We start from the raw sequence: 18,258 nt of genomic DNA, 5'->3' as shown, positions 1-18,258 counted from the left end.
CCTCATGATGGTGATAATGATGGCTTCACCGATTTCTGTCCATAAGCTTTTGCTCTCGCTGTCTTCCTGCACAGAGAATGATCGGGAGGAATGTCGTAAGGACTGTGGCACAGAACAGCTCTGCTCTGTTGGCTGCATTTCCATCCCAGCCTCCTGGTTCCATCATGATCCTCCTTCTCCCCATCTTAGCTCTTGCCTGAGGATCTCTTTCCTCGTTGACAGGTATCAGTCATTCTATGAGCATTAAGTGTCTTTGATGTGCTCAGCACTGTGTCAGTGTGTCGGGTCTGGTCCTTGTCCTCAGGGTGCTGGAATGCCCTTGGATGGCCTCATTCGATGTTCAGAGCCCTCAAAGGCTCTCCATGAACTCCGGATGCCCCATTAAAATCTCCAACCCTATCTCCCGGCACTTTTTATGCCACAGAACACCTTCATACCAGACAGTGCTAAATGTTAATCGAAGTTTCGCTACATGCCAGACAGCGTTGTAAGTACTTTACATACATTATTTCATTCAGTACTTTCAATAACCTCCCAAAATAGGAGGTGCTGTTATTTGTATTATTGAGACAAAATGAAGCCACGGGAAGGTTAAGTGATTTGCCTGCTGTTAACACAGTCACATTGGCACCTGGACTTGAACATGCCAAGTGTGTCTCTGAGGTCTGTGCCCCAGCTGGGCTGTACCAGTTGATGGGGTGGGTGTGTCCTTTGCATCTTGTCCCTGAGGACTGCTGTCAGGCACTGGAACCAGGTAGAAGCCTGCTGGTGGGCACCACCTGACCTCCAGCAGACGTTGCTCCAGCAAATCAACCCGCAGGATAGTGCCGGCGGCAGGTCACAGCCGGGTCTGGTTTCCTGTCCCTTTTCTCCTCTCTCTGACAAGCCCTACTCTCACTTTTACATTAGCTCCTCTGAGTTTATCTCTCTTTTCTTTTTTTTTTTTCTTTTTTTTTTGTTTTTTTTTTTTTTGTTGTTGTTGTTATTCTTTTTTTTTTTTTTTTTTAAATTTTTTTTTTTTATAAACATATATTTTTATCCCCAGGGGTACAGGTCTGTGAATCACCAGGTTTACACACTTCACAGCACTCACCAAATCACATACCCTCCCCAATGTCCATAATCCCACCCCCTTCTCCCAAACCCCCTCCCCCCGGCAACCCTCAGTTTGTTTTGTGAGATTAAGAGTCACTTATGGTTTGTCTCCCTCCCAATCCCATCTTGTTTCATTTATTCTTCTTCTACCCACTTAAGCCTCCATGTTGCATCACCACTTCCTCATATCAGGGAGATCATATGATAGTTGTCTTTCTCTGCTTGACTTATTTCGCTAAGCATGACACGCTCTAGTTCCATCCATGTTGTCGCAAATGGCAAGATTTCATTTCTTTTGATGGCTGCATAGTATTCCATTGTGTATATATACCACATCTTCTTGATCCATTCATCTGTTGATGGACATCTAGGTTCTTTCCATAGTTTGGCTATTGTGGACATTGCTGCTATAAACATTCGGGTGCATGTGCCCCTTTGGATCACTACATTTGTATCTTTAGGGTAAATACCCAATAGTGCAATTGCTGGGTCATAGGGCAGTTCTATTTTCAACATTTTGAGGAACCTCCATGCTGTTTTCCAGAGTGGCTGCACCAGCTTGCATTCCCACCAACAGTGTAGGAGGGTTCCCCTTTCTCCGCATCCTCGCCAGCATCTGTCATTTCCTGACTTGTTGATTTTAGCCATTCTGACTGGTGTGAGGTGATATCTCATTGTGGTTTTGATTTGTATTTCCCTGATGCCGAGTGATATGGAGCACTTTTTCATGTGTCTGTTCGCCATCTGGATGTCTTCTTTGCAGAAATGTCTGTTCATGTCCTCTGCCCATTTCTTGATTGGATTATTTGTTCTTTGGGTGTTGAGTTTGCTAAGTTCTTTATAGATTCTGGACACTAGTCCTTTATCTGATATGTCGTTTGCAAATATCTTCTCCCATTCTGTCAGTTGTCTTTTGATTTTGTTAACTGTTTCCTTTGCTGTGCAAAAGCTTTTGATCTTGATGAAATCCCAGTAGTTCATTTTTTCCCTTGCTTCCCTTGCCTTTTGCGTTGTTCCTAGGAAGATGTTGCTGTGGCAGAGGTCGAAGAGGTTGCTGCCCGTGTTCTCCTCAAGGATTTTGATGGATTCCTTTCGTACATTGAGGTCCTTCATCCATTTTGAGTCTATTTTTGTGTGTGGTGTAAGGAAATGGTCCAATTTCATTTTTCTGCATGTGGCTGTCCAATTTTCCCAGCACCATTTATTGAAGGGGCTGTCTTTTTTCCATTGGACATTCTTTCCTGCTTTGTCGAAGATTAGTTGACTATAGATTTGAGGGTCTATTTCTGGGCTCTCTATTCTGTTCCATTGATCTATGTGTCTGTTTTTGTGCCAGTACCATGCTGTCTTGATGATGACAGCTTTGTAATAGAGCTCGAAGACACTTCCAGATTTAAAGTGAGGGGGTGGAAAAGAATTTACCATGCTAATGGACATCAGAAGAAAGCAGGAGTGGCAATCCTTATATCAGATCAATTAGATTTTAAGCCAAAGACTATAATAAGAGATGAGGAAGGACACTATATCATACTCAAAGGGTCTGGCCAACAAGAAGATTTAACAATTTTAAATATCTATGCCCCCAACGTGGGAGCAGCCAACTATATAAACCAATTAATAACAAAATCAAAGAAACACATCAACAATAATACAATAATAGTAGGGGACTTTAACACTCCCCTCACTGAAATGGACAGGTCATCCAAGCAAAAGATCAGCAAGGAAATAAAGGCCTTAAACGACACACTGGACCAGATGGACATCACAGATATATTCAGAATATTTCATCCCAAAGCAACAGAATACACATTCTTCTCTAGTGCACATGGAACATTCTCCAGAATAGATCACATCCTCGGTCCTAAATCAGGACTCAACCGGTATCAAAAGATTGGGATCATTCCCTGCATATTTTCAGACCAAAATGCTCTAAAGCTAGAACTCAACCACAAAAGGAAGTTTGGAAAGAACCCAAATACATGGAGACTAAACAGTATCCTTCTAAAGAATGAATGGGTCAACCGGGAAATTAAAGAAGAATTGAAAAAAATCATGGAAACAAATGATAATGAAAATACAACGGTTCAAAATCTGTGGGACACAACAAAGGCAGTCCTGAGAGGAAAATATATAGCGGTACAAGCCTTTCTCAAGAAACAAGAAAGGTCTCAGGTACACAACCTAACCCTACACCTAAAGGAGCTGGAGAAAGAACAAGAAAGAAACCCTAAGCCCAGCAGGAGAAGAGAAATCATAAAGATCAGAGCAGAAATCAATGAAATAGAAACCAAAAAAACAATAGAACAAATCAACGAAACTAGGAGCTGGTTCTTTGAAAGAATTAATAAAATTGATAAACCCCTGGCCCGACTTATCAAAAAGAAAAGAGAAAGGACCCAAATAAGTAAAATCATGAATGAAAGAGGAGAGATCACAACTAACACCAAAGAAATACAAACTATTATAAGAACGTACTATGAGCAACTCTACGGCAATAAATTTGACAATCTGGAAGAAATGGATGCATTCCTAGAAACATATAAACTACCACAACTGAACCAGGAAGAAATAGAAAGCCTGAACAGACCCATAACCAGTAAGGAGATTGAAACAGTCATTAAAAATCTCCAAACAAACAAAAGCCCAGGGCCAGATGGCTTCCCGGGGGAATTCTACCAAACATTTAAAGAAGAACTAATTCCTATTCTCCTGAAACTGTTCCAAAAAATAGAAATGGAAGGAAAACTTCCAAACTCATTTTATGAGGCCAGCATCACCTTGATCCCAAAACCAGACAAGGATCCCACCAAAAAAGAGAGCTATAGACCGATATCCTTGATGAACACAGATGCGAAAATACTCAACAAAATACTAGCCAATAGGATTCAACAGTACATTAAAAAGATTATTCACCACGACCAAGTGGGATTTATTCCAGGGCTGCAAGGTTGGTTCAACATCCGCAAATCAGTCAATGTGATACAACACATCAATAAAAGAAAGAACAAGAACCATATGATACTCTCAATAGATGCTGAAAAAGCATTTGACAAAGTACAACATCCCTTCCTGATCAAAACTCTTCAAAGTGTAGGGATAGAGGGCACATACCTCAATATCATCAAAGCCATCTATGAAAAACCCACCGCAAATATCATTCTCAATGGAGAAAAACTGAAAGCTTTTCCGCTAAGGTCAGGAACACGGCAGGGATGTCCATTATCACCACTGCTATTCAACATCGTACTAGAGGTCCTAGCCTCAGCAATCAGACAACAAAAGGAAATTAAAGGCATCCAAATCGGCAAAGAAGAAGTCAAATTATCACTCTTCGCAGATGATATGATACTATATGTGGAAAACCCAAAAGACTCCACTCCAAAACTGCTAGAACTTATACAGGAATTCAGTAAAGTGTCAGGATATAAAATCAATGCACAGAAATCAGTTGCATTTCTCTACACCAACAGCAAGACAGAAGAAAGAGATATTAAGGAGTCAATCCCATTTACAATTGCATCCAAAACCATAAGATACCTAGGAATAAACCTAACCAAAGAGACACAGAATCTATACTCAGAAAACTATAAAGTACTCATGAAAGAAATTGAGGAAGACACAAAGAAATGGAAAAATGTTCCATGCTCCTGGATTGGAAGAATAAATATTGTGAAAATGTCTATGCTACCTAAAGCAATCTACACATGTAATGCAATTCCTATCAAAGTACCATCCATCTTTTTCAAAGAAATGGAACCAAAAATGCTAAAATTTATATGGAACCAGAAAAGACCTCGAATAGCCAAAGGGATATTGAAAAAGAAAGCCAACGTTGGTGGCATCACAATTCCGGACTTATCTCTCTTTTCTTAACAATGCCGGTCTCCAGCTCCTCTCTGAAGAGCCAGATAATGGAAGCAAGATAAGAGCAGAAGTTTTTCTAAGTGTCAAAATTAAAAATAGACTAAAATGGATTATATATTCTCCTCTGAGTTAGTGAGTCCCCGATGATCTTACCGTGGAAGGGTGTTTTAGCTAGCTTGTGATATGTCACAGAATACCTTAGACAGGGTGGTTTCAATAACACACTTAGTTTTTCCCAGTTCTGAAGACTGGAAAATCTAAGGTCAAGGTGCTATCAGATTTGGTTCTTGGCAAGGGCCCTCTTCCTTGTGGGCAGGTGACCGCCTTCTCTCTGCATCCTTACGCTGGGGAGAGGGCAAGTGAGCTCATATTTTCTTCTTGCTTTAAGGAAAAGAGTCTCATCACAGGGCTGTCACCCTCATGACCTATGTAAACCTAATCACCTCCCAAAGGTTTCACCTCAAAGTACCATAGGTTGGGGTTAGGGCCTCAACCTATGAATTTTGAGTGGAGGATACAAACATTCAGTCCATAAAAAAGATATAGTTAATAATCAGGAATGAGCTCCTGTAATTTAAGTGGTTTTGGAGTTGAACTTGTACAACATTCATAGGATGCACTCTCAAGACCTAGATGACTCTTGAAGCTCAGTAAACTCAGCAATGTGGAAACCAAATAAGGACCATTGAAAGGATTTTCCAGCCCATTTTTTTTGGGGGGGGGGTGCTGTTTCAATTCTCTTTCCTTAAAATCCTCACAGAGAAGGTCTGTGAGGGGCCTTGAAAGTCAAGAGCTGGATAGTCATTGACCAAAAATAAAACCCAGACACTCTGATGCATTGTGCATGCCGAGTAAAGTAATACTGGGTCATACTCTATAAACACCCATTGCACTCATATTGTATTCTGATAGCAATGTGAGGCCTGGTAGGGAGTGGAGACAATGAATGTGACTTTACTGGTTTCAAGGAGTCCTTTTTCTAAGAGCTTCCAGTTTAGAATCAAAGAGGGCCAAGATTAAACACTTGCTTATCTTTGGAAAACTCTGAAAGACATATCTTTGGACATAGCATAATCCAGCAACATAGTACAGAGTGGACAAGTTTGCATTTGTGAGGCTGGCACGGTCTGGGCTCTGCGCTCTCACACACTCCAGTCTGGGTCGGTTCTATTGCTTACTAATTTCATGAAACTAGGCATGTCTCTCTGAGGCATCTTTCTTGTACAATGGACCTAATACTAGTAGAATCCTTCTGAAGATTAGGTGAGATCATCTATGTAAAGTGCTTATAATAGAGTCTTAGGAAACACTCAATAAATTTAATGTCATTATAGTCAAGAAGGAACAGATGCCACAAGTCCACTGGTAGTTCTTCGGCTTGGAAACTCCTTGATGCACTATTATTCAACTACCCTTTAAACTCCTCCATTACTGGCTATCAAGGTTGCTAGATTTAGCAAAATACAGGGGTCTCTGTAAAACTATAGGACATGCAATGTCCTGTATTTGAATTTCAGAAAAGCAATGAATACTTTTCCTATAAGTATGTCCCCCATATTGCAGGGGACATAATCATGTGGAACATGATTTATTGTTTATCTGAAATTCAAATGCAGCTGTGCATCTTGTTTTTCATCTGACAACTGTAGGAGCCTAGAAGCTATGTGACCTTAGGCACACTGTGTCTCTGTTTCTTCATCTGTTAAGTGTGGGATTAAATGGGTTATTGCACGTGGAGCACTTAGAACTGTGGCAGGTTCATAGTAAGTGCTCTACAAATTATAATAATCATTACCCTTCAGACAGAGGTTCTATCTGGTTAATGACAGGTTGGTAGTGGTAGGGCCATAATATTGAAGATTCAAGAGATATATTTGAAAAATGACATGTTTGCCACCATTGCATTTAGCATTATATTTGGTATTGTCTTAAAATGTAACCTGAAAATGAAATCAAAAGAGACTGGATCCTTATAATAGCTTCCTTTAGCTTTAATGATTTTTCATTCTCCCGTAAATTCTTCTGATGGGATTGGAACCATCAAGGAAAATTCAACTCTCACTTTCCATTTTACCAGTTTTGCCCTCCAGAGCAGTGCTGAGCTGGAGTTGAAACTGAAATGAAATTGCCCAGCTTCCACTTTTGGCTCAAGTTGCAAAAGGCTTGTCTGAAGAGTTTATTCAGACTTTCGAACTTATTCAGAACTGTTTCTCCAACACAGACCTTTGGCACTGAGAATGAGAAGCTCTGAATCTGGGATGTCATTGTGGTTTTGATGGGGGTGATGTTTATTTATTAATTTAATTCAAATATTGTATTTCAAATTTGTTAGAGGCCATCATTTCTTTTTTTTCATACCAGAGTCTCTTGAAGCTAGAGTCAATGACTGTACAAGTCTTTGGTCTGCGAAACTAGCTCAACTGAAATAATTTCTCTTTCACTTGAAGTATCCTGCCAATTCCCCTTCCCCCAAAACTCCACTGGTCAAAGTTCTTACTTTTCTAGATTCTAATAAGTCCCACTTCCTTGAGACCGTCTCTGAGTCCTGCTAGAATTAATCTTTATGAGAAGATTTGTCACTGTCCATCTTCAGATGCTGGTGTAATCTCCCTGGGAAGGAAGAATGGGGACCACCTATAATTCATCCTTGAATTTTCCATGATGCTTTGCAGATAGTAGTCTGCTCCCTAAATCTTTGTGGTATTGAGCTGAAAACATTGGAATACTTGATAGGACTTCATTGTCACTACAGATGGCTCATATTTTGATAAATACCTTTGTAAACCAGTCTGAAAGAGTTACTTTAACTAGAGTAGGTAAAATTCAAATATGGGAAACAATAGAGATTTTTTTCCTGAAGTCCAGAGCATTACTGTACTTATATCCTCGGGTTCCACAGATGAAATAGATTGGAGCATGAAAAATTCACAGTGGACATAGGAAATATATGATTTGATGGAAATTCTCTGAGTTAGCAGAAATAGGATCTCGTTCCTTTTTCACAGGAGGAGAAGGAAGTTATCTATAGTATGGACAAGGGCTGGATGATTTTAAGGATCTAAACCAAGGTTGAAAGTTTGGCCCTCTCATCTGAGTGGGTTGCTTTCCATTTGTACCCACCACTGCTCTGCCTCCCCCCACCCCACACTCTGTGCCCAGAAGGTGACCCTTTTAGATGACATCTCCCTTGTCCACCTGCTGGCTGCCTTCCAGGTTGGTGTGACCAACAAAAGGCAGCAACGGGACAGAGAAAAGAGGTGGGGGTATTCTTTCTCTGTTTCTTCTCTATTTTTACATTGTATCCCTGGCAGCATCTGGGTTCCCCCACAGCAGCAACTCCTACAGGGTCCTTTCTCTCTAGCCAGTTAAGCTCTTCCAGGTTGGGTGGTGGGAGGTAACAATTTCTCACTATTGCTAGTCTCTGACTGTCTTACCACCCTTGTTTCCTAAACCCTGCCTTTACCTCTATCACAAATTCCTTTTTTTTTAAAAATTAAGATTAAGAGAGAGCACAAGCAGGCAGAGCAGCAGGCAGAGGAAGAAGCAGCCTCCCTGCTGAGCAGAGAGCCCCAGTCGGGGCTTGATCCCAGGACCCTGAGATCACCACCCCAGTGGAAGAGAGACACCTTACCAACTGAGCCACCCAGGTGCCCCTATATCACAAGTTCTTTCATTCATCTTCCTCCCTCTGTTCCTTCCTTCTTTTCTTCCTCCCTTCCTTCCGACTTTTTTTAAGATAGAGTAAGAGCGGGAGAGAGCACAATGGCGGGGTGGAGAGGCAGAGGGAGAGGGAGAAGGGAGCCTGACATGGGACTCGATCCCAGGACCCTGAGATCACGACCTGGGCTGAAGGTTGATGCTTTACCGACTGAGCCACCCAGGTGCCCTTCATTCATCTTTCTTTATTTGAAAAATCTGGAAAAAATTGTTTTGCTGAGACATTGGCAGCCACAATATCTAAAGCAATGTCTTACAAGAAGGTTAAAGCCTTTTAAACAAAGGACTAATAGTCTTCACTCAGTAGGTTTTCCTGAAGTGCCTACTATGTCCAAACCTTTCCTTCGGGGTTGGCAGCAGAGACAGTACCAAGGAGGGGAGAACTTGGTCTCTGCTTTTACATTAATCATAGTGTAGTGCTGTGGTCTCTAAAGAGAACTTTAGGTTCTGGGAAGAAAATATCTATAGAAAATATAAGAAATAAGTTTGATGTATATCTTGGTAATATCTTAGAACAGAACATTCTGATGGGTGAGTGGGAGCTCCCTCACACGGAGATGTTGAGCTTGGAATTCTCACTTTTGTTTGCTTTGGTATATTGTGCTTAATTAGTTTTTTTGTGCTGCTACATATCTTTAACAAGGTTAATATTTTAAAAACAACACCTTTGAATGTAATGAAATAAAATATAAGATTCAAAACTATTTTTAATGCATTAGGTATTTTTCTTTCATAAAACAGACAAGTGCTCAAAATTTATTTATTTTTTTTTTTTGTGAAGACAAGTGGAGATTCAAAAAAATTAAACATGCTTACTCTGTCCCTTCAACTTAATAGTTGTTTTAAAATAATGAGAACATGACTGCTTTGCAAAAGAAACATGCTACAGAGAGAGCATTTTGAAAAGATACTTGAATTTGTATCCATTAAGTTTGTACCCATAATTAAAGGGGTGATTTTTATCTATTAGAAATTTTCACATTTGCACACTTCAAATTGAAAATAACATTTTTCTAACCTGTTTACTAATGTTTTAGATGAAGAACTTCAGAAAGTATTGAGGTCATTTGTTAAAAATACATATTGTATCATTTCCTAGTTAGTTTGGAGCTGATGGAGAGACTTCAAGAGAATGAAAATTTACTAGGAAAATATAAGAAAAGGTATTTTTCAAGTTTGATGCATGGAATTGAAAACTGAGTGTCCCCATTCAAAAACTAATGACACAGTTTTTCCAATTTGACTTGATGAATTTTTGTGAGGAACTTTTTCCAACTATGGCAGATATTAAAACCAAATATTAAAATTAATTGAATCTAGAACAGAGTGTCTCCCTGCTCCATCACTAAACATTTTACCAAGAGTTCCAATAATGAAGCATACGTAATTTCATTGTACTCACTAAACTTGCTAAATAATAAAAAAATTAAATGTTTTATTGTTTAATTTGATTATGTCATTATCTTAATACCTGCTAATTTAAAAAGAAGTTCCTAATAGCAAAAGAATTTTGCCAGTGTTAAGGGAAATCAAAATTAGTTGTCTATGGCTTCTTTTATCCTAAATATTTCTTTTTTCTGTATATGTTTTGCCGTGTGTGTTTTCTGTATGTTATTCCATGCAGTTGGAACTGGAAAAAGCTTGGGAGTTCAGTTAGTCTAGCTCTGTCATTTCAATCATGAAGAAACTGAGGCAGAAGTGGTTAGAATATATGTTTGGAACTAGAACTCAAGTCTCCCGGTTTCCTAGCACTAGTTCTCCTAGTCTTTCTCTCTATACCACACTTCTTCTGAGCTGTGGCATTACAAGAATAGTGAAATACAGACTCCACGTTCTGTGTCTTGTAAGTGGCAGCCTGTTGTTGGTGTGAAGTGATGAGTCCGTTGACGGGGAAAATAAGCATTTCCCGAAGCTTCAGAAAGTGTGGCTTTGTGATGACCGCCCACTAACTGTTGTCCTTGGAAATACAACAGAGCCCAGGCTGAGACTCCACCCTGGATCTGGAACTCAAGGTTAGTGTCACACAGTCTGCATACTCTCCACTCAATGCCAAGCATTCATTCCTCTCATTCAAACAACAAAAAAGTAAAACCACAGATGGGGAACAGTGTGCAAGAAGTCTTGACTGAGAAGTGAGAAGCCCATGACTATCACACACAAAGTGTTCACTTCCTGAAGAGAACTTCCCTGTGTATTCTTTGGGAGAGGCCCTCCTTCTAAGATGGTTATTTCCAACAAAGAGAATGTCTGTGTGTGGAGAGGGAAAGCCAGAGCTGGGTGCCAGCTAGAGGAACGACTGTAGTTCTGATACCTCTTCTTAAACGAGGTCCTCGGGTTATTGGATCTTGGGTGTTTAAGATCCTTGGGGACAGGGAGCACCTGGGTAGCTCAGTTGGTTAAGTGTCTGCCTGCGGCTCGGGTCATGATCCCAGAGTCCTGGGATCGAGCCCCACATCCAGCTCCCTGCTCAGCAGGGAGCCTGTTTCTCCCTCTCCTCCTTACTTGTGTGCTCTCTCTCACTATCTGTCTCTCTCTCAAATAAGCAAATAAAAATATTAAAAAAAAAATCCTTGGGGACAGTGTCACGGAAGGGAGACAACTCCTAAGCCTTTCTCTGCCACATTTTAGTTGAGTGACTTGGGGCACATGATTGAAGTGGGCTGAGCCAGGATCCTCATGGGTTACTGGGATAACAAGGCTTTCCTTGTAGGGGTGTTGTGAGGACTAAGTAGAATGAGGCATGGAACATTGAGTAATGCTAGATACATAGTAAGTAACCCCCCACACCTCATGGACATAACAACAATCCTATGGATGTCTTTATATTTTTACTGAAAGTGATGGAGAGAATATTGTTTGAATTTTTTTATTTAACACATTCTCTGTATTTTATGCTCTGACTTTATGTTTTGCCTCAAAATTATGTCTGTGAGGTTCATACTTGTTGATTTGCATAGCTCTGATTTGTTTCATTTTATAACTTAATCTCTTGATGATGGATATTTAGGTTGTGTGAAGTTTTTTCCTACTACAATGAGCACTGTAGTTTCTGTTTCCCCATTTCAATTGTTTGTAAGATAAAACAAGAGCATCTTCTCTGCCTGTATCACACATCTCACATATCCCTTACAATGACATTTTTCTTTTTTTTTTTTTAAAGATTTTATCTAAGGATGGCTGTGTGGTTCAGTCGGTTAAGTATCTGCCTTGGGCTCAGGTCATAATCCTGGGGTCCTGGGATTGAGTCCCCCATCAGGCTCCTTGTTCAGTGGGGATCCTGCTTCTCTCTCTGCCTGCTGCTGTCCCTGCTTGTGCTCTCTAACAAATGAATAAGCAAAATCTTTTAAAAAATAAAAGATTTTAATTATTCATTTGTTAAAGAGAAAGAGATAACAAGCAGGGGGAAGGGGCAGAGGCAGAGGAAGAAGCAGGTTTCCCTGCTGAGCAGGGAGCCTGACACAGGGCTCCATCCCAGGATCCCAGGATCACGATCTGAGCTGAAGGCAGATGCTTAACCGACTGAGCCACCCACGCGTCCCCTGCAAGGACATTTTTAAAGGGCATTTTGTGCTTTATGCAGTGCCTTTAAATGTGTTACAATTTCCCACAGATGGAGACCAGACCCACACTGGGGTGTTCTGGGACCCAAATCCAGGCTCATTGTGGAACCTTATGCTGTGGAGAATCCTTAGAACCTCTCAAGACTTTCACTGATCTGCAATAGCACCATCACTGATAAAAGGTACTTTCTGCAGTAGCTCAAACCCCAGTTGTTGTTTCTGCTTATCTTTTGAATAGGGTTTCAGATTCCACAGCTGAAATTTCCCAAACCAAAGTTTTGCAAAACAAATTCAATTTTCAGTTTTTCATCTTGAGGTAAAAAATAATTTCTTGCAAAAACCTTGTACTTGCTGCCCGGTCTTTGTGGCTTTTTAGTGAATATCCCTATAGTCAGGATTTCCGTGCACTTTTTAAAGTTGAGTTTTTCCAACTGTAAAATTAGTATAAGATTTTTGTATAAGGATTTGGAATTTGTAAATGCTCAAAGGAGAAAAACTTGCTGAGACACAAACACCGTTATCATCTTGGCACATTTCTTTTCAGTTTATTCACATGTTTATATAGCTGGACTGGGCTGTCCCTCCCATTTTGTACCCTGCATTTTCCACTTAACGTTATAATATAAGCTTTCCCTCTATGGACTTTGAGTGGCCAAAATTTACCCAGAAAGGAAGTCTGTGTCTCCAAGGAAGCTCATTCTCAGAAAGGAAAAAATTCTCTTCTTCACAGGGTTATGGGAAAAATGCCTGTTTGGTGGTTTAGGCTGTCCCTGAGTAACTGTTTATTAAATGTGCAAAGAAACTTCTATTTTCTGTGCTAGTTTGGTTTCTATAAAGATAATGACTGGGGTACATAATGTAAAATGTGTGTGCTTCTATATGCATTTCTAAGTCATCTGTATGTATATGATTAGATGTGGGTATTTACATACGCACTTTCACACATACATACCCGTTTAGGGAAGGACTTGCCTTAGGACAGACAAAAGATACCACACTACTATTATTTTATTATTTTGAAGAATCAACTTGACTTTATTTTGACTTTATGGTATGATCTTAATCTAAGGCTTTTTCCAAGAACGGGGTGGGGGTGAAATATTTATTAATGACAGCTTGTAGTCCAGGTTAATTTGTTGTTGGGGGGGAAACTAATTATCCATTCCAGGTGTTCTCCATCAGTGTAACAAGACAATTTATAACAATTGACTGTTTCGTTTTTGATGAAGCTAATTAAAACTAATTAAACAGATTGGAGTTTACAGTACAACTAATTACAAGTAATTAATGTACACTAGATTTGTAGTATGCATGGAACAATTATCTTGAAACCAGAATCTGGGTTACTCTGATTCAAGGAATATGTTTGTAATATAAGCAGGAATCAAGTGAAGAAATCTGCCAAAGAAAATTAAAGAAAAAAAAATCCATCATCAACTCTTAGAAAAGTTACATCATAGAATGTTGCCTAATATTTTAATCCATAAAGTATGTCAGGAGATGATTTTCCCCAGGCCATATACAGCATACAGAGGAGCCAATTAGCTGCGAAGTTATGGAATAGATTATTTTTTGGAAGTGTTGAAATGCTTTTGAGAGTCAGACTGAATACTAGTGAAAGATATTCTCCAATTTACCTGAATTCACTGTGGCCTTCTTTCCTGAGCCCACAGTATGTGACAGCTTCACCCCAGTTGTCACGGAGGATCTGGAAAACATCTCTTGATTCCAGGCTGGAATTCTGTGTTGTCCAACGGGCTGGCCCAGCAAGGACTCATTCTCCTGGCTTCGGCCCCTGGGTGACCAGCCCAGCCTGTCTCTGAGCGGTTTTACAAGGGTGAGCTGGGAGGCAAAGCGATCATTACTTTGTGACTCAGAGCTCGGCCTGGCCTGTGATTGGGGTGGTTTGATAAATGAGAAAGAACATTGGGAGTTAGTCCATTGAGGTGTCCTTAGAAAAACCCTGGTGGCAGGAGGCTGTGAGAGCTGTGGCTGTGAAATGGAAAAAAGGGGGAAGGAGATGGGAGAGATGTATGCCTGTGAAATAGGATTTGGCACTATTTGGCTGCGGGTTGTATGGAAGATGTCTTGTATAGGGCTCCAAGTCCTGCTGCTCTCACCTGAATCTAGCCAGAGCCTCGGCTACGAGCTCCTCTTGGAGTTTTGAGAAGCTTTATGCATTTTTCAACCCCACAACAATCTTGGGCTAGAACTATGTGCTTCTAGCTTCCTGCTCTGGGGCTTCTGTGCCCTTTCAGGCCCTGCGTGGCACTCAGTATACCTAACAGAGGGATATTGGGGGATTAATATCCTGTGGAGACTCCCCTGACCAGTGGAACTGGGAGCCAACAGACACATGTTTATTTTCTGTTTTTCTTTTTTAAAAGATTTAATTAATTAATTAGAGAGAGAGAGAGAGAGAGAGAGTGCACAGAAGGAGAGTGAGAGGGAGAAGCAGACTCCTGCTAAGCAGAGAGCCCGACATGGGACTTGATCTCAGCACCCTGGGATCATGACCTGAACTAACTGAGCCACCCAGGTGCCCCATCCTTTCTGTTTTTCTGATGGGGAGATTGGAGATACATTTGATAAGGTGAATGGAGTGTTGGCCAACTTGATATCACATCCTTGTAATGGTCTCCGTCCTCTCCTGCCCCTCACTTCTGACCCCTGGGATCCCACTACCAAACAAACCACTTGAATGTAAGCCATCATCTCTAGCTCTGCTTTCAGGATAAACTAGGCGAGAGAGGTTAGGCTTGTGGACATGAGAGGATGAAGAGGAATGGGAAACAGAAAACCGTGGGTCAGAGTCAGGCTGATGCGTTAATCTTGGGCTGCACTGAGATGGAGGCAGGGAATGGGACTCTGGTCACAGAAAAACCAGTTAGCATTTCAGTGATATTGCTAGGAAGAGATTTCCTGAGTTAGAACCAAGCTTTCTGAGCTCCTAACTTTAGCTTCTAATACCTGCAATGACGACTTTTCAGTTGCTTTTATTTCTCTAGGGGTAGCCGTCTGTGGTAGTTATCTATTGCTCTGGAATAAGTCATGCAAAAACCTGGAAGCTTTGGGTGCCTGGGTGGCTCAGTGGGTTAAGCCGCTGCCTTCGGCTCAGGTCATGATCTCGGGGTCCCGGGTTCGAGTCCCGGATCGGGCTCTCTGCTCAGCAGGGAGCCTGCTTCCCTCTCTCTTTCTCTCTCTCTCTGCCTGCCTCTCCATCTACTTGTGATTTCTCTCTGTCAATAAATAAATAAAATCTTAAAAAAAAAAAAACCTGGAAGCTTTAAACAACAACCAATGATCTCACACAGTTTCTGAGGGTCAGGAATTAGGCATGCCTAATGAAGTCAGAGTCACTCATTAGGTTGCAGTCAAGCCGTTGGCTGTGTGTAAAAAGCTGACTGGGAGGTCCGCTTCCGGCTAAACTCAGTGGTGCTGTTTGCCAAGACATCATTTCCTCACTGCATGGGCCTCTCCACAGGGCTCTTTACAACATGGCTTCCCACAGAGCCAGTGATCTTGAGAAAAAGATGTATCAGGAAAGAGAGAACACCCAAGACAGAAGCTGTAGTTTCTCATTCAGCTTGGAAATGATGTACCATCACTTTGGTTATATGCTGTCGTTGGTACAATCTGGAAGGAGGAATACACAAGGTATGATTACTAGGAAGCGGGAATTGTTGGGGATCATTTTGGAGCATGCAACCACACAGTATTCATTTCTTTATTTTATTTTATTTTTTATTTAAAATAAGACTTTATTTATTTATTTGTTTGTTTAATGGGGAGAGAGAGATCACAAGTAGGCAGAGAGGCAGGCAGAAAGAGGGAAGCAGGCTCCCTGCTGAGCAGAGAGCATAATAAAGAACTGGATCCCAGGACCCTGAGATCATGACCTGAGCCGAAGGCAGAGGCTTAACCTACTGAGCTACCTAGGCATTCCATTTCCTTCTTTTAAAGAGATATTTATTATATATGTCAAGTACATACTAATTAAACATAAAAATCAAACACTGCCAAAAAAATTTAAATGAAGAGGAAAACTCCCTACTTCCAGGTCCAGTCCTCATAGATAATCACCATTAACTGTTTGTTTTCTTTTCTCCTAGTGTTTAACAACTGTGTTTAAGAACGATAAATAATATACTTTAAACTTGTCAGAGATTTTGTTCACTTACACAGCTCCCACTTCCATTACCCTTCTACCTCCCAAATGTGTTAATGTAATTATTTTTAATTCCTCTACTGGTTGCCTTAGTAGTATAAAGCATGTACTTGAACATCTGTTTCTGATCCATCATATGTAAACATTATCTCTTGACTCCACTATATAAGGTGAGAAATTTAGTAACACTTCCCCTCACTTCTGACTTCTGTGAGCTATGCCATTCCTTAGAGAATCCTTGGAGGTTAGCAATATTTATATTCTGTTCTGTAAGTATACTTGCTTTTATTGCATTTAGAAAACAGCTGTTCAGATCTCTAGCAGGATGACGTTGCCGAAGCCAGCCCTCTGTATATTTAAGGAAAAGTGGTACAACGTTTAGTTCTGACCTTCCTGGCAGCCTGAATCTTGCCAGAGAAGACCTATTATGTGTTTTACAATGGAAAAATGTTAGCCTAGACTCTCTTCCTTAGAAGGAGCTGGGGATCTGTGTCTTTGAAGATCACATGATTTAACCACCATTTTACTAAGAATAACAACCATTTATTAAGCATTGTTTATATACCAGGGGCATACATTATCTCTTTTTTTCAAACAGCTTTGAAAAGAACTTACGAATACTCCAATATATAGACAAACAGGCTCAGCAAGTAAGATAACTTCTCTAAAGTCACCTAGCCAGTAAATACAAAATTAGGATTTGAACCCGAGACTGCTGGAGGCTCCAAGCCACTGTGTTGGAAGGGCTTCTCTCTGTGGCCTGATGAAAGATGAATAAATATGGAGATATTTCAAGAAAGCTCAATTTTTTCTTAACTGTTTTCTCCATTATGCAAAAGAGTGTATTCAAAAGTAGCATTTGGCATAATTCTCATCTTCCCTCATGTACAATACTATTTTAAGAAGTCAAGGCTTGTTTATTGGGAGAAAGCTGCTATAGAATTTTGAAGGACTCTTTTGCAAATGATGGATCTATAATCTTGTAGAGAAAAAGGGGCAAGTTTTTGTTTTGTTTGTTTTTTTAAAATGAGACTGAAATTTGAGAGTATCCCCAGGGAAACAGAACCATATTTGATGAATTAGAGTAAATTAGTGCATGAATCTTACTTAAAAGTGAGACTCTGACAACTTGGGTAGTGAAAGATCTTTATTCAGATCTGCAAGGATTAACCATTTACTATAACATGTGTAGGATACTGGCCACGGAATTCTTCGAAAATACAGGTTTTGGGAAAAATGAGTAACCTACTTGTCCACTAAAATTCTCATTTTGGGGGCATGAGTGGCTCAGTCAGTTAAGTGTGGGCCTTCAGCTCAGGTCATGATCTCAGGGTCTTGGGATCAAGCCCCGAGTTGGGCTCCCTGCTTTCTGTGAGCCTGCTTCTCTCTCTTCCCTGCTCATGCTCCCTCTCACTATCTTTCAATCCCTCAAATAAATAAAATCAGAAAAGGAAAAAAAATTTCTTATTTTTGGATATAAATCCTAGCATTATGTGTGCTAGCAAAACACACACACACACTCTCTCTCTCACACACACACACACCACCAAACAAAAAATGGTTTGGAGGTGCAAATAAAAGGCTAAATGAATTATGATACACACATCAAATGGAATCTGTTGTGCCCCTCTAGAGAGCAAAATGGAGTCTCTCACGTCAAGCAGGGGCCTGAGTCAAGCAATGCAGCAAGCAGTTAAAGGTACCGCAGCTGGGAGATATCGCCAGGACCCCCGTCAGCTGACACCCCAGAACTGAAAACGAGCAGAACCAGAGCAGGTCTGCAGGGACTCGAGACCGATTCGATCCCTTTACAAAGGGGAGGGTTTTGGCAGCACAATGTCAGAAATTTCAGAC

The 18,258-nt window shown here is 40.6% G+C and overlaps 1 long non-coding RNA gene across 3 annotated transcripts in view; it reads left to right on the top strand.

The window, feature by feature from the left end:
• The window catches only part of LOC131828912 (uncharacterized), a 461,649-nt gene that overhangs the window by 45,377 nt on the left and 398,014 nt on the right, over positions 1-18,258 (top strand). For 2 of the 3 annotated variants that reach the window (XR_009352603.1, XR_009352605.1), the window contains exons 4-5: positions 12,287-12,418; positions 18,038-18,180. This is a non-coding gene — a long non-coding RNA (uncharacterized LOC131828912). The remainder of the gene's footprint in view (positions 1-12,286; positions 12,419-18,037; positions 18,181-18,258) is intronic. The other variant, XR_009352604.1, reaches the window with a different exon arrangement.

Source organism: Mustela lutreola, chromosome 4 (assembly GCF_030435805.1).
Source record: "Mustela lutreola isolate mMusLut2 chromosome 4, mMusLut2.pri, whole genome shotgun sequence".
NCBI lineage: Eukaryota > Metazoa > Chordata > Mammalia > Carnivora > Mustelidae > Mustela > Mustela lutreola.
This window is presented reverse-complemented; position numbering and strand designations above follow the sequence as displayed.